Source organism: Carcharodon carcharias, chromosome 8, assembly GCF_017639515.1.
Source record: "Carcharodon carcharias isolate sCarCar2 chromosome 8, sCarCar2.pri, whole genome shotgun sequence".
NCBI classification, from domain to species: Eukaryota; Metazoa; Chordata; class Chondrichthyes; order Lamniformes; family Lamnidae; genus Carcharodon; species Carcharodon carcharias.
Window position 1 is genome coordinate 150,456,251 of NC_054474.1, and position 14,313 is coordinate 150,470,563.

General features: G+C 38.3%; 1 protein-coding gene across 2 annotated transcripts in view; it reads right to left on the minus strand.

Moving 5' to 3' along the window:
* sptan1 (spectrin alpha, non-erythrocytic 1) overlaps positions 1 to 8,062 on the minus strand; it is a 114,945-nt gene extending 106,883 nt beyond the window's left edge. The window contains exons 1-2 of one of the 2 annotated variants that reach the window (XM_041193015.1): positions 7,979 to 8,016; positions 7,811 to 7,835 (exon numbers count right to left, since the gene is read on the minus strand). The gene's annotated coding sequence lies outside the window, so the exon portion shown is untranslated. Of the gene's footprint in view, positions 1 to 7,810; positions 7,836 to 7,978 lie in introns of both variants that reach the window. The other variant, XM_041193014.1, reaches the window with a different exon arrangement.
* Between the last annotated feature and the right edge of the window lie 6,251 nt (positions 8,063 to 14,313).

Here is a 14,313-nt window from a genome sequence, read left to right on the forward strand (position 1 = left end):
GACCAGGTGCTCAAAAGTGGGATTAAACGAGTGGCTAATTTTTTTTTGGCTAGCGCGGACACGATGGGCTGAATGGCCTCTGTGCTATAACTTTTCTATGGTTCTATAGTTAGGTAGGGTAATACACGAATAAAAGGAATGAAGCATATATGGAACTGAATTACCACAAAAGCAACTGAAGGATATGAAGGATTCAAAAGGATGCCAAACCAGAACATTAAACCTGAAGTAATTTGTAAATTACATCTATACTCAAAGATTGAAATGTTGGTTATGACTGGTGGCATACACCACTACCCAAAGAGCATTGCATCCCTGAAAAGGGATTTATCAATTGGGAGCTCATCCTTCACTACAGCATTCATGTATTTTATTTTGCGAATGATGATTACCAAAATTTTCCATTTTCAGCACACAATATCCACAAAATAAAGTCCATCCCAACCTTCACTCCTTTAGCAGATAAATACGTAAATGAAATTAACAGGGAAAAAGGACAATGTCTGCATCCTATAAGTAGTAATCTTAACATCCAGTTAAATTTGGTTGCCGTTATTATGGAATGCCAATGGGCAACAACGATATCCCTTTTAGTGCAATCAAATCAGAAGTTTGGACAACATGAGGAACAAACATTTGATAAAGCAATTATGAACATGATTAACTTTTCAATTGTAAGAGATGTAAACCTCTCACCTTTCAGTAAAATATAAACATTAAATTGATCTTGGGGTTAATTACATCTCCAAACGGTGTACACACATCGTACACATATACAGGACATCTGTTTTTTTAACAAGTCACTTTTTTTAAAAAAAAAGTAAAATTACATATACACACACACACTTGCTGCACCAAATGGTATCCCAAGTTTTAAAAAGGAAACATTATGAATGGGGATTAGTACTGCAGCTGCCATCTATCCACAATACAGGGATAGGATGTCATTTTGCATTACATGTTCTGCAGTCTAGCACTTTTTAACCTAATGTTTATTGCAACAGATAGCCCTCTTTGTTGTTTTTAATCTTCTGTCAGAATCCATTCAATACAGTAAATCCTAGTCAAAAACATTAGTCATTGTGTTCAGACGTCTATTCTTATTTGACTAAAGACAATACAATTTTATAATTTTAAAATAATCCTCTTAAAAAAAAAGCCACGCAGACTGGATTCACAATCCCCCACAGCTAGTCATTACATTTGCCATAATAAAATTTGCCAATCATTACAGCCAAATGAACCTGTGGCAGTTTCCCTTTCCAAACAAAAATATGGCCCGCATAACATGTAGGCAAATGAAAAATTGCAGATTGGCTGCCTCTCCAGAATAAGTACACCCAACAATAAATTCCACCATCTCAGGTTCATTTATCAGGGTGAGGCTGCCAGTTGTTCCAAAACCATCACATTATAAACTATGTTATTTTAAAAGTTATCGCATTTATTATTATTTTAATTTAGTTTCTATCTTTATTTTAGAATCCATTATTTTGAATATCTGCAACACCTTTACAGGACAAGTTTTTTTTTATTTTAACAGTTGCACTACAGTGTTCACAGTCAGCATTTCTGGTATCAGTTGATGCAAGCAGTATTTTTAATGCATTGTTAGCTGGGCAGTAGGAACAAAAAGAAACCTATGAGCTTAAAACATACCATAAGAGCATTCAGCTTTAGCCAAAATCTGATTAGGTATTTCAGTTAAAGGGGCAACAAATTAAATCTTTACTCATAAATGGTTCCAAACATTCCATTTCCAAAATTAACCTCGAGTTTGACCATGGCAAGACACTTATAAAGTACATTTGAAACCCAGCAAAGAGATGGGTGAAGTGACAAATCATGCTCACTGTCAGTACTACAGCATAAATCATCTTTCTTTTCATCCACTTCCCAAAGCAGCGTATAGAAACACTGAAAATTTGAGATGGACTTCAAAGAAATGGAAAGCCCTGTAATGGTCTCTTTCCCACATTTGTGAGAATGTGGAACACCACCAACTGGAAGTTCCCCTCCAAGTCACTCACCATCCTGACTTGGAACTATATCACCATTCCTTTACTGTCACTGGGTCAAAATCCTGGAACTCCCTTCCAAATAGCACTATGGGTGTACCTACACCACGTGGACTGCAGCGGTTCAAGGAAGCAGCTCACCACCACCTTCTCAAGGGCAATTAGGGATGGGCAATAAATGCTGGCCCAGCCAGCAAAGCCCACATCCCATGAATGAATAAAAAAAATTAATTTTAGAAAGAAGCATTTTACACTATCCATAAATATGAAAAGCTATTGTATGGGCTTTACTAGGAATCTATAGTCCTTAAAGCTAAGAAAGTTACAAAAACTAGTCTCCAAAATATCGCCCCTGCTTTCAATGTCAAAATAGGCCACCTGCTTCTGCACATCACAAGTAAGTGCTGCATTCCAACCAATTGATTCACAACTGCAGCATACCACACACTAACAGCAAATTACACTATGCAGTATGTGGTGATCAGCCACTCCCATCGCACTCTGGTCCAGCCTGATAACACAAACCAGCTGCCTGCCAGAAGGTTCCACCCAGCATTATTGCACTGCAAAAGTACTCCAGCTTATAAGGATATATCAACCATTTCCATAAAATACAATTACTGCTTTCAAACTCATTAATCAGAAGCTTACTTGCATTTATTATGGGATGAATCAGATAACCAGCACATAGGTCATTAGTACAATACTGTAATTAATGCAGGAACATAGGAATAAGAGTGCACCATTTAGCCCCCGCCTTGTTCTGTTGAGATAGGTTGCAGATCAAGCACTTGGTCCATACCACTTTAATTAACAAAAATCTATAAATCTCAGATTCAAATTAATGATTGATCTAGCATCAATTATGTCTGCGAAGAAAGTTCCAAACTGCTGTATCACCTTTTATCATGTAGAAATGTTCCCTAACTTCACTCCTGGATGGCCTAGCTCAAATATTTTAGCCCTAAACCCCAACTCATTAATTTCTCCCATTCTACCCCATATGCTCCCTTTAATTTCTTGCTCCAATCTTAAATCTTTTCAATCCTGCTAAAGGAGACTTTATTACTGTTATAAGATTGGCAAAATAATGAGGAAAAAGATAAAACCATTTATCATCATTCAAAGGACAGGTGTGACACAGCAAGATTCAACATGGCACTGGAATTGCATAGAAGAGTTACACCATGGCACAGTGATTGTAATATAAGCCAGGTTCAATTTATTTGAATTTCTCAAGGAAATGAACTTGTGTTAAAAACAAAAAATATCCTAAAGTAGTCAACTTTAAAATCCACTTGCCATTACAGCAACTTATAACTCAATATCACTGCAAAGCAAGTATCACTGTTCACCCTTAAGATGAGCGCCATTCTCTCAAACCATTAACAATCTTGTCACTGGCAAATTTCTGCCATTTTCAAATACAAACATATTGGGTCAGAACATTATTTCCATGAAATTTCATTATTTAAAATTATTTAAAAAAAACACATGCTACAGGATCTTACTTAAAAATATATTTGGGGGGAAAATTCAACTGGGTGGGAAGGAAGGAGAGCAACTGGAAATAGAATGGAGTGTTGGGAAGATACTCCTGCAATCTCCCACCCAATACACCCAAATTTTTTTCAAACCATATCAAGCAGGGGTAAGCTGTACAGAGGGGAGAAGAAAAAGAAAGACAAAAATCAGAAAAGACAGTCCAACCTGATCATAAATCATGCTTATTGTATGGCTTGAATATTGGAACTTTAGGAAGAAGTCTGGGGGAGACCATGCCTTAATGGAAACTTATTTTTTGAAAATCTACTAAAAGATGTGAAGTTAAAAAAAATTTCAATGTGAAGACTGAGAATGAAAATTGGTCTAACATATTAAAACTAATCAACTTTTCAACAAGCCAAATGGGTGTGGGATTGCCCCAGTGGACTGACATATTACAACACTGACATTTCACTAAATTGTTCTCAGATGCGTAGAGAGCATTTTGTCCAAGTTTTCTTTTGTAAACATTTCAGTATAAAAGATTATGCTTACACACTTTAACCAGATGGTGACCCTATTTATTATTTAACATGGCAGGAGTTAACATTTAGTTGGTGAATGCTTCAGTCCATGTCAGCTACCACTAGTCCTATATGCGTCAATTAATTCTAGATAGCAGTAACAGAAGAATGTTTCTGGGATAATAAATTCTCCATTTTTCCCCCTCTCCCAAATCATCCTTCCTACCTGAGTTTGTCAATCTCAGCATAAACCAAGGATTAAATGCAGATCCCTCTTTATTTCATTCATAGTAACCGACCAACTGACTGCCTTTTGTCCTAAAAGCTAAAACTATCACTAAAGAATAACTGTAGTTGCAATTAACCTTAAAATGCACTTGTAGAATGCATTGAATGTGCTTTGCTTTCATATAAAAGGTTATTTAATTCATTCTCAAATGGAACTTTGATAATATTATCCAAAAGACTTGAGACAAATCAAAACTCATTGATGGATAAGCTTTTTGAGCTTCATTAAGGCCTTTTTGAAAAGTTGAACTTTGTCACAAGCAAGAAATCTGATACTGCTGTTGCATGGAAACTGACCTTTTAAAAAATATACTAGTCAGCTGCAAATGCTCAAGGGTAGCTGAATTCCATTAGAGAATTTATATGGTATAAATGCTAACTAGTTAAGGAAAGGCAGTCAGAGGGAAAGTTCAAAGAGCAAGAGAGACCATAGCGTGCTTCCAAATCACTGGGTTCAGCTATGTTAATCACATCTCCAGAAAGTGGTGATTATAAAGCATGCGACCATGCACCATCCAATATATTGCACTCCGAGTCACATTCCTGTTACAATATATATCAATAAGTAAATGCAGGCAACTACACTGCAAACGCTTCACACAAACACAATACCTGCAGTTTGGTTTTGCGGAATGACGACATGTTGGACAGTGCTGTCTGACAAATATAATGAATACTAAGTAACGGCAAAGCAATTCATACAAAGCAAATCCTATTAAAAAATCAGATTCTGCACCAATAAAGTTACCTGAATTTTGCATTGCCAAACTTTTCTCTGAACTGCATCATTAAAATACAACAGGTTCCTTTAATTTTATAATATTAAAACAGTGCTTAAATAGGCATATCTCATTATTAGGAATTCAGATTTGCTCAAGTTCTCAGTTCTCATGAAATCTGTCCAGTACAACCTGCATTTACAGTAAAAGGACTTCATTAAAAATTTTTCAGTTGATTTGATATTAAAAACCACATATGCTTTTATAAACTGAAAAAAAGGTATTCAAATTATTTCCTACCACAGAGCTATAATAAAAACTAACCCCACCCTGACCTCGTTTGTGCATTGCTCAATTTTTTAGTGACGCAGTACACCAAACACATTCACTGCAAAATTTCATTCTAGCTTCCAATTAATTAATCCTCTGCCATTTTCTTAGAGCTACAAAGGATATTCTTACTTAAAAAGGACTCAGACAACTAGAACCCCTCCAAAAATAAGATAGTTTTGGACAAAGTTTGTGCCACATCACGACATAAAAAGCAAATTATTGCAGGTACTGGAAATCTGCAATAAAAACAGAAAATTCTCGCAATACTCAGCAAGTTAAGCAGCATCTGTGAAGAAAAACAGAGTTAATGTTTCAGGTCGATTATGACCCATGTCCTATTGATATATTATTTAAAATAGGAGTTAAGATTTAAAAGGTACCAAATTCTGTTACAGAAGACATTCATTCTGAAACAGAAAACTACCAGTACATATTTAATAATCTGTGCAATAACTGATTTTTAGATTAGCTTTTATGTTGAGACGTGTACCATGATGCATAGCTTAAAAGTGTAATTTTATAATCACCTAGTAACATTCTTAGCATACTACCATTTGGACTTTTCACCATTATACAATCTATAACCATCATCCTGGCTATAAAATATTTCTCTCCCTACATATTTGAGATAACATTTTTTTTTATAGATTACAGATAAGCAACATCGACAACTCCAGAAAGCAATTACTTTTTTAAAAAAACGTATTTTTTCCCCCAATTGCTCAATGTTCATTAATTAAAGCAAAAAAATTCTTCTGAAGGTTTCCTGGTTGATTTCTGAACTGAACAAAACAGTCTGAACTCTTCTTTACATTCTCATTTTCTACACTCTCCCAAATCCAATCAGATTGGTCCATCCATTTATGGTCCTTTTAGAATGAGCCAATATTCCACATTAGGTTGCACATCAGCAGTTCATTGTCTCCTATGATTGCATTACAACAACTAGGTTCATAATATTCAGGCCTGATCACACTGTGGAATGTCCAACTAATTAAACAGTTCTACAAATATGGTTGGATGTAAAAACTAATGACAATTTACTTAAATAATCAAAAATCCAGGAGAACAAAGTAAATATCAACATAACTGTTTGAAGCAGATTTTGAATTGCATTAGTTACTCTAAGGGAAACCTTAACAGAATAGAAATGAATTCACCTCACTTGAAACCATGCATGACCAGGAGAACACTAAATGTTTACATTCATCAGACTCAAAAAATTCAGCTGAAGTTAACTTAAACAAAAAACTGTATATCAAAAACAGAATTTTTTAAAAATCACTTATTTAGCACAACTCATGAACGTTATTTTTAAGTAAGTTGTTATCCACAGCCCCACCCAGACTTTTGCTCTCAATTTTTGAGAGGGGTCTATGACAGTAAAGCTGTTTTCCTTCTTTTATATTAGACTCAATATTTGGATTTGTTAACAGGACAGGTTTCTGGGAGAGGTTTGTAAAGAAATCCAATCACATGGAAAGAAATTAACTATTATGTTTTCCAAATATCTGTTTTGGAATAGTAATGAATCAATCTTCAGTTTGTCCTAAAACCAAATTACTATAGAAACATAATCGAACCATATTTTGTGTCCTGGTTTTCTGCAATATGACATTCTCTCAATAAACTAACCCACAACACCCACACCACCCCCCCCACCCAAAAAATAACGCATCAATTTTCTCACTTGTTTTGGAAAATGAGCTTACATAGTTACAAAATGCCAATATTCTCAATACCCCTCAGCTGGCTAATTCTGTACAGCTTTTTCTTCCCCTGCTCCCCAGGCAATTCTCTGAGTCTATTTGTTACTGACCAGTTCTGCAATTCCCATTCACTCAACCTGCCCCAATTTATCAACCTATTTTTGAGAGGATTATTTTAAAATGAAGAAGTTTTCCCCTTGTCTGGTGTGAAATCCGATGCTTTATTACAGAGGCCAATAATGCTCTTGCCCAAGTCAACCTCTGGACTGATTCCTCTCAAAATTAATAATATGTATTTTTTTTCCTCTCCAGTTCATGATTTTCTCTGACCTTGTTGCGGTCACAGCCGCAGGAAACCCTCCCCCTGCAGCCATTTTAAGGTTCATTGTGGTTAAAAACACCAAAAATAAACCAGAGAAAAGCCATATCTGACAGAATTGTTTTCCTTAAAAAAATGTTACACCAGTGTCTGTGACTACACATTCCAAAATAAAAAAAATGTGCAGTACGGGAAAAAAAAGCAAATTTTACCTTTTGATAGCTTTTTCAAAATAAAACTTTCAAAAGAATTAGATATACTGTATAATTACAGTGCAAATGCATACATTAAAATTCCTCCGCTCTCCGCAGACGGGCGTCAACGCCCGAAAACAAAATCGACCTCAACTAAAGCCCTTTTATCATGCCCATCAAAAAATAACAATTATTTACATACATATGTTTAAACATTTTACCTCACAGTTCCTTCGTTATTTTATTCTAAACAAAAAAAAAACAAACATTAAAACTGAGTTGAAAATAAATGTCCGTTTGAATGAAATATGCGGCCTTGCAATGAATTATTTGCTGATTTTTAACTCGTCGAGATATTAAATATATTTCCGGATAACTACATAACGCACCAAAAGCTGTTGGCGGCTCGCTGATCGCTGCAGACTCTCCCGCTCCAGGCTCGTTCCGGCCTTTTTTACCGACCGCGGCGGTGATGTCACCGTTCTGCAGCAAGGGAACGAAGGGACCCGAGCAATTTCGGCAGTTTCCGTCGCCCGGGAGCGACACCGACCTCGGCCATTTCCGTCGTTCGGGCGCGGCAGACATCGGCCATTTCCGTCGCTGGTGATCGAATGGCTTCGGGCTCTCGGGCCTGGGAGCGATTTCAGAAAATTCCTTCCAGCGCCCAGGATGCGAAGCCTTTTCGGCAGCCCCATTCACAGCCTGGCCTTTCTCATAACTTCTTTATGCTTATAATAATTGCAATACTTGCTCTTCAAAGTAATTCATTACCTGTGATGCATTTTGACAGTTTTGTTTTTACGTGTTCAAGTGGAACTGAGACCATAACCAGATCAGCCATCATCTTATTGAATGGCTGAGCAGGCTTGAAGGGCTGAATGGCCTACTCCTGCTCAAAAGTCCTGTGTTCCCAAAAGGGATGTGGAGGACATGGACAAGGTCATATTTATTGCCCTCAGAAAGTGGTGGTGGAACGCCTCCTCAAAATATTGCTGGCCTGAGGGCATGGTACTCCTACATGGTATTTGGTGGGAAAGTCCAGGATATTGACCCAGTAACAATATGAGAAAGGTGATGAGAGGTTGTCCTGTGAAGAGAGGTTGAGTAAATTGGGTCTTCTAGAGTTCAAAAGAATGAAGGAATTTCAGTGAAGCATACAAGAATCTGAAAGGGCTTGACAGCATCAAGACAGAGGTTGTTTCCCCTGGCTGGAGAATATAAAACACAATGTCAGGATAAAGGATAGATTATTTAGGACTGAGATTAGGAGAAATTTCTTCACTCAGAGAGTTGTGAATCTTTGGAATTGTCCAGCCCAGAGGCTTGCGGATGCTCCATTGCTGAGTATACTCAAGGTTAGGACAGATGGATTTTTGGTCCCTCATGGAACCAAGGTAAACAGGGACCAGCCTGGAAAGTGGAGGTGAGGTATAAGATAAGGCATGATCGTATTGAATGGCGGAACAGGCTTGAGGAGCCATATGGTCTACTCCTGCTTCTCTTTCTTATGTCCATTACCTCAGTACACCCCAAAGTGTTTTATAGCCAATTAAGTATTTTTGAAGTACAGTCACTATTATAAGAAATGTAGCAGCCAATTTGGGCACAGTTGGGTGCCAGAAACAGCAACGTGATAATGACCAGATAATCTATTTCAGTCATTGCAACTGACTTGTGATGGTGCTTTTAATGGTACCAGCTCAAAGTTTGCTCTTGCAGAGAGGTGGTGCACAAGCGACAGGCCGAGTGGCCTTCCTCTGGGCAGTTATAATCCATTAATTCTATGATACTTATTTGTTCACCAATATTTCTGGATTTCTCTGCTCTTTACCTCATTTAGTTTCTAAAAGGTCAAAAGAATGCACAAGTATGCCAAAACTGGTCTCACCACACCGAGTTAGGTCTATTGAGATACCCCTAAAATTCTGTTTGTTGTAATAAATGTCACACAATGTGACAACACTTTCCACATTTGGTTGTGCACAGGTAAATCTTTTTCATGATAGTACTTATTACGAACAAGGGAATCTCCAATAATTTGAGGGAAATTTCGATTTGCTGCTGGTCTTTCAACTCTTAACTTGGCTGATGATGATGACGTAACATTTTTTTCCTACCGTAAGGCAAACACAACTAATCAGTCCCCAAACTGAACAAATATTGGCCAGGACACCAAGGATACCTCCCCTGTTCTTGTTTCAAATAGTGCCATGATATCTTTCCTATCCACCTGAGAGGGCAGACAGAATCTCAGTTTAAGATTGCATCCAAAAGACAGTATTTTTTTTAATTTGATTTGATTTGAGTTGAGGAATAAATACTGAGGAATAAATAAATATTGGCTAATACCAGGAGAATCCCATGTTCTTCAACCAAAAAGTTTTTGCATAAACCTGAACAGGAAGTTAGGCACTGTTTAATATCTCATCCAAAAGAGCAAAATGCAATACTCCTGCACACGAGCATTAGTCTAGATTATGTGCCCAAAATCCTTGAGTGGGCCTTGAACCCATAACCTCAGAACTCAAACCGCTGAGCAATAGCTGACACAAATTGTTAAATAGTAGTAAACTGTCTACATTTGGTGGAAGTGAAATATTGAGTGAAAATAACCATAATGTGACTGTCAACAGTATAATTTGGGTCAAAAACAAAACAGTTACAAAGAAATACAGCTGAAAATATTGTGGCATCAAACTACATCAAGTCTTTGGCACAAACATGTCATTCAGTCTAACTAATCTATACCTGTGTTTATGCTCCAAACAAGCCTTGTCCCACCTGCTGCATCTAATCCTATCAGTGTTACTTTCTATTCCTTTCTCCCTCACTTACATTTAAAAGGAAAAGTGTAGCTCCCTGAACTGTTAATGGCAAATGCAGTACCCATTGTGCAATTAACCTATGCAGATCAGGGAGGTCCCACTTTTGATTGCTGAAAATAGCTGAACTTGACAGGGGTGACAGTCAGCAAATTACATTGACTGCAGTACCCATGAGTTATGAATTGAAAGAGGGAGAAAGATTTCCACTCCTGTTTGCAATTCAGCACCTACCCTGGATTGTCTTTTTTTATTTGTTTATGGGATTGGATATTGCTGGCTAAGCCAGTATTTATTGCCCTTTCCTAACTGCCCTTAAGAAGGTGTTGATGAGCCACCTTTTTGAACTGCTGCAATCCATATGGTGTAGGTACATCCACAGTGCTGTTAGGAAATCGCAGGATTTTGACCCAACGAAAGTGAAGGAACGGCAATATAGTTCCAAATGAGGATGTTATGGGTCTTGGGGCTTATTGTTCTTATGCATCTCTACTGTCTTTGTTCTAACCTAGGTTGTGGATCTAGAAGGTGCTGTGAAAGGAGCCTTGGTGAGCTGCTACAGTGCATCCTGTGTATATACTATGCACTGTTGCCACTGTGCAACAGTGATGGAGGGAGTGAATGTTGAAGGTTGATGGATGGGGTATCAAGCAAGCAGGCTGCTTTGTCCTGGATAGTGTTGAACTTCTTAAGAGCTGTTGGAGCTTCACTCATCCAGGCAAGTAAGGAGTATTCCATCATAATCATGGCTTGCACCTTGTAGATGTAGACAGGCTTTGGGGAGTTAGGTGGTGAGTTACTCTCCATAGAACCCTAAAGAAGGAGGCCATTCAGCCCATTATATCTGTGCCAGTCAAAAGAGAAAAAAGAAACTAGCCGCTCATTTTAATCCCACTTTCCAGCATCTGGTCCGTAGCCTTGCAGGTTACAGAACTTCAGTTGCAGATCCAGGTACCTTTTAACTGAGCTGAGCATTTCAGCCTCAACCACCAACTCAGGTAATGAATTCCAAATACCCACTGCCCTCTGGGTGAAAAAGTTTTTCCTCATATCCCCTCTTATCCTTCTACCAATCATGTTCCCTGGTAATTGACCCCTCAGCTAAGGGGAAACAAGTCTACCCTATCTAGGCCCTTCAATTTTGTAATAACCACCCTGACCTGCTCTTGTAGCCACAGTATTTACATTGCTGATCCAGTTCAGTTTCTATTGTTTGAATGAACAACGTTCATGTGTGGATGAACTTACATTTATATAGCACCTTTAACATAGTTAAATGTCCCAGGGAAGACAAGATCAAGCCCACTCAATGCCATACTTTGCTAACCTGATACTTAAAATATCTGTAAGCACTTATTGTTCAGATGGACATGGGGAGAATGGTCATTCCGACAAGGTACCTGGGATAGGCGGGATGACAAAGGACTTCACTAAATCTCTACATCAAAATTACTTTCAGTTACTTGTTAACTTAAACTGTTACTCCAGGCTGTCTTTAACAGTTTAAAAGCAGAACAAGTGCAAACAAGTGAGGCATTTCTGAATATGTAGTGTAGAGATAAATGACCAATCAAGTGCATTTCCCATTTGAATGGAGCTGACAATAGAGTGTTTGAAGAATTTACTTCTAAACATAATCATCCTCCTCCATGGATTGTGCACACTGCACCAAATAGCTGCGCAGACTACAGTATCTCTGCTCCACTAAGCAACCCTCTTTGGGAAATGCAGTTTACATTTTAATCACTCATTTGGCAGTAGTTCAAGGATTTACTCAGCACTTTTTTTGGTACTGTTGTTGGGATAGAGCGGATCAAATTCTCTTTGTGCAGTATTTGGTAGAGACCTGTATATTTCCAAGAGACAAACAAAATGAATTTGGGATTTAATTTGTGCTTTTTTATTCCCACCCCTGGCCCGCACAAGTCAGTTTCCCTGTTTCCCAGCTGGCTTCTCTGTTTCCCAGTCAACTACTTGACTGTGCTATCAAGAACAAGCGTCAGTTATTCCTATCCTCGCCCACTTCCTTTCTATACTCCTCAGGGCTGTTAGTCCGCATAAAGAATTTCTCAAACAATTTTGCCTTTCATATGGATAGTTTAGGATATTAAACCACCATGTACAAACCAAATGCTGCATCTTCAAATTAGCATAGTCTAACTTGGGGTGTGCTCAGAGTTTTCAAACTGTAGCAATGCTGAATTTTTAAAAAAAATGAAAACATGCTGTAATCTTTTCCTTCTCTCTTTACTTCCAAATGCCCTGCAGTAGTAACTTGCTCTCAGCTCTCTGACAAGATAGAATTTAGATGCACTGTCCCCTCCTCGAGATTAGATTGCTGAGAAGGGACAGCAAATTCGCACTTGCATCATTTCACAGCACAACAGTTCAGGATGCTGAGTCACTACCTGCATTTGTTTCAGCAGACTCATACATGAACCTGCTGGCTTGTTCTGTCCAGGCCCATGTCTGTTGCTGTCAGGACAAGCAACTAAAAACCCAGCAACGTAGCAGTATGTGGAATTTTAAAGCACAGGAACAGGCTATTTGGCAAAACAATAATACAAGGTGATACTAGAACGCATGACATAAAAAGTTTGGTAAAAGTAGTAGGTTTTTACGAGCATCTTAAAAGGAGGATAGAGACAGAAGGGTTTAGGGTGAACATTCCAGAGATTAAAGCCTAGGCAGCTGAAGACATGGCTGCTGAGGTCTAGGCTTGTTTCTGCTCCAGATGAACCTCCATCTCCTACCCCTCTTCCTCTAAGCCTATCAGCATATTCTTCAATTCCTTGTTCCCTCGTGTAATTATCTGTCTTCCCCTGAAATGCATCAATGCTATTTGCTTCATGCGGTAACAAGCTCTACACCCTCAGCACTGAGTAAAATATCACCTATATTGCAAAGTTAAACGAGCCAGCAGAATTGTACATAGAATCATAGTAAGTTTATGACACGGGAGGATGACACTTGGCTCATTGTATCTGCACCAGCAAAAAAAAAAAAGAGCCTTTCAGCTTTATTCCACTTTCCAGCATTTGGTCCATAGCCCTGCAAGTTACGGAACTTGAGGAGCATATTCAGACATCTGTTAAATGAGATGAGGTTTTTCTGCCTCTACTACTCTTTCAGGCAGTGAGTTCCAGACCCTTACCACCCTATAGGTGAAAAAACTTTCCTCATCTCCCATCTAATCTTTCTACAAATCACTTTAAATCTCTGTCCCCTAGTCACTGACCTCTCTGCTAAGGTAAATAGGCCCTTCCCATTGAATCTGTACAGGCCCCTCACAATTTTGTACATCTCAATCAAATTTCCCCTCAGCTTCTTCTGTTCCAAGAAAGACAACCCCAGCCTAACTAATCTTTCCGCATAGCTACAATTTTCCAGTCCTGGCAACATCCTCATAAATCTCCTCTGTTACCCTCTCTAGTGCAATTACATCCTTTCTGTAATGAGGTGACCAGAATGGCACACAGTACTCAAATTGTGACCTAACAAATGATTTATACAATTCCAGGATAACGTCCCTGCTCTTATATTTTATACCTCAGCCAACCACCTTATTGACCTGTCCTGCTACCTTCAGGGACCTCCTTCACTCAGAGGTTCCTCACTTCCTCTACACCTCTCAGTATTCAGCCATTAATTGTATTCCTTTGCCTTGTTTGACCTCTTCAAATGCATCACCTCACACTCCTCCAGGTTGAATTCCATTTGCCACTTCTCTGCCCATGACCAGTCTAATGATATCTTCCTGCAGTCTACAGCTATACTCCACACTATCAAAAAATGTGGCAAATTTTTGTGTCATTTGCAAACTTCTTCATTGTGCCCCTTACATTTACATCCAAATAATCTCTCTCTCAAAAAGCAGGGGACCTAGTACCGAGCCCTGTGGA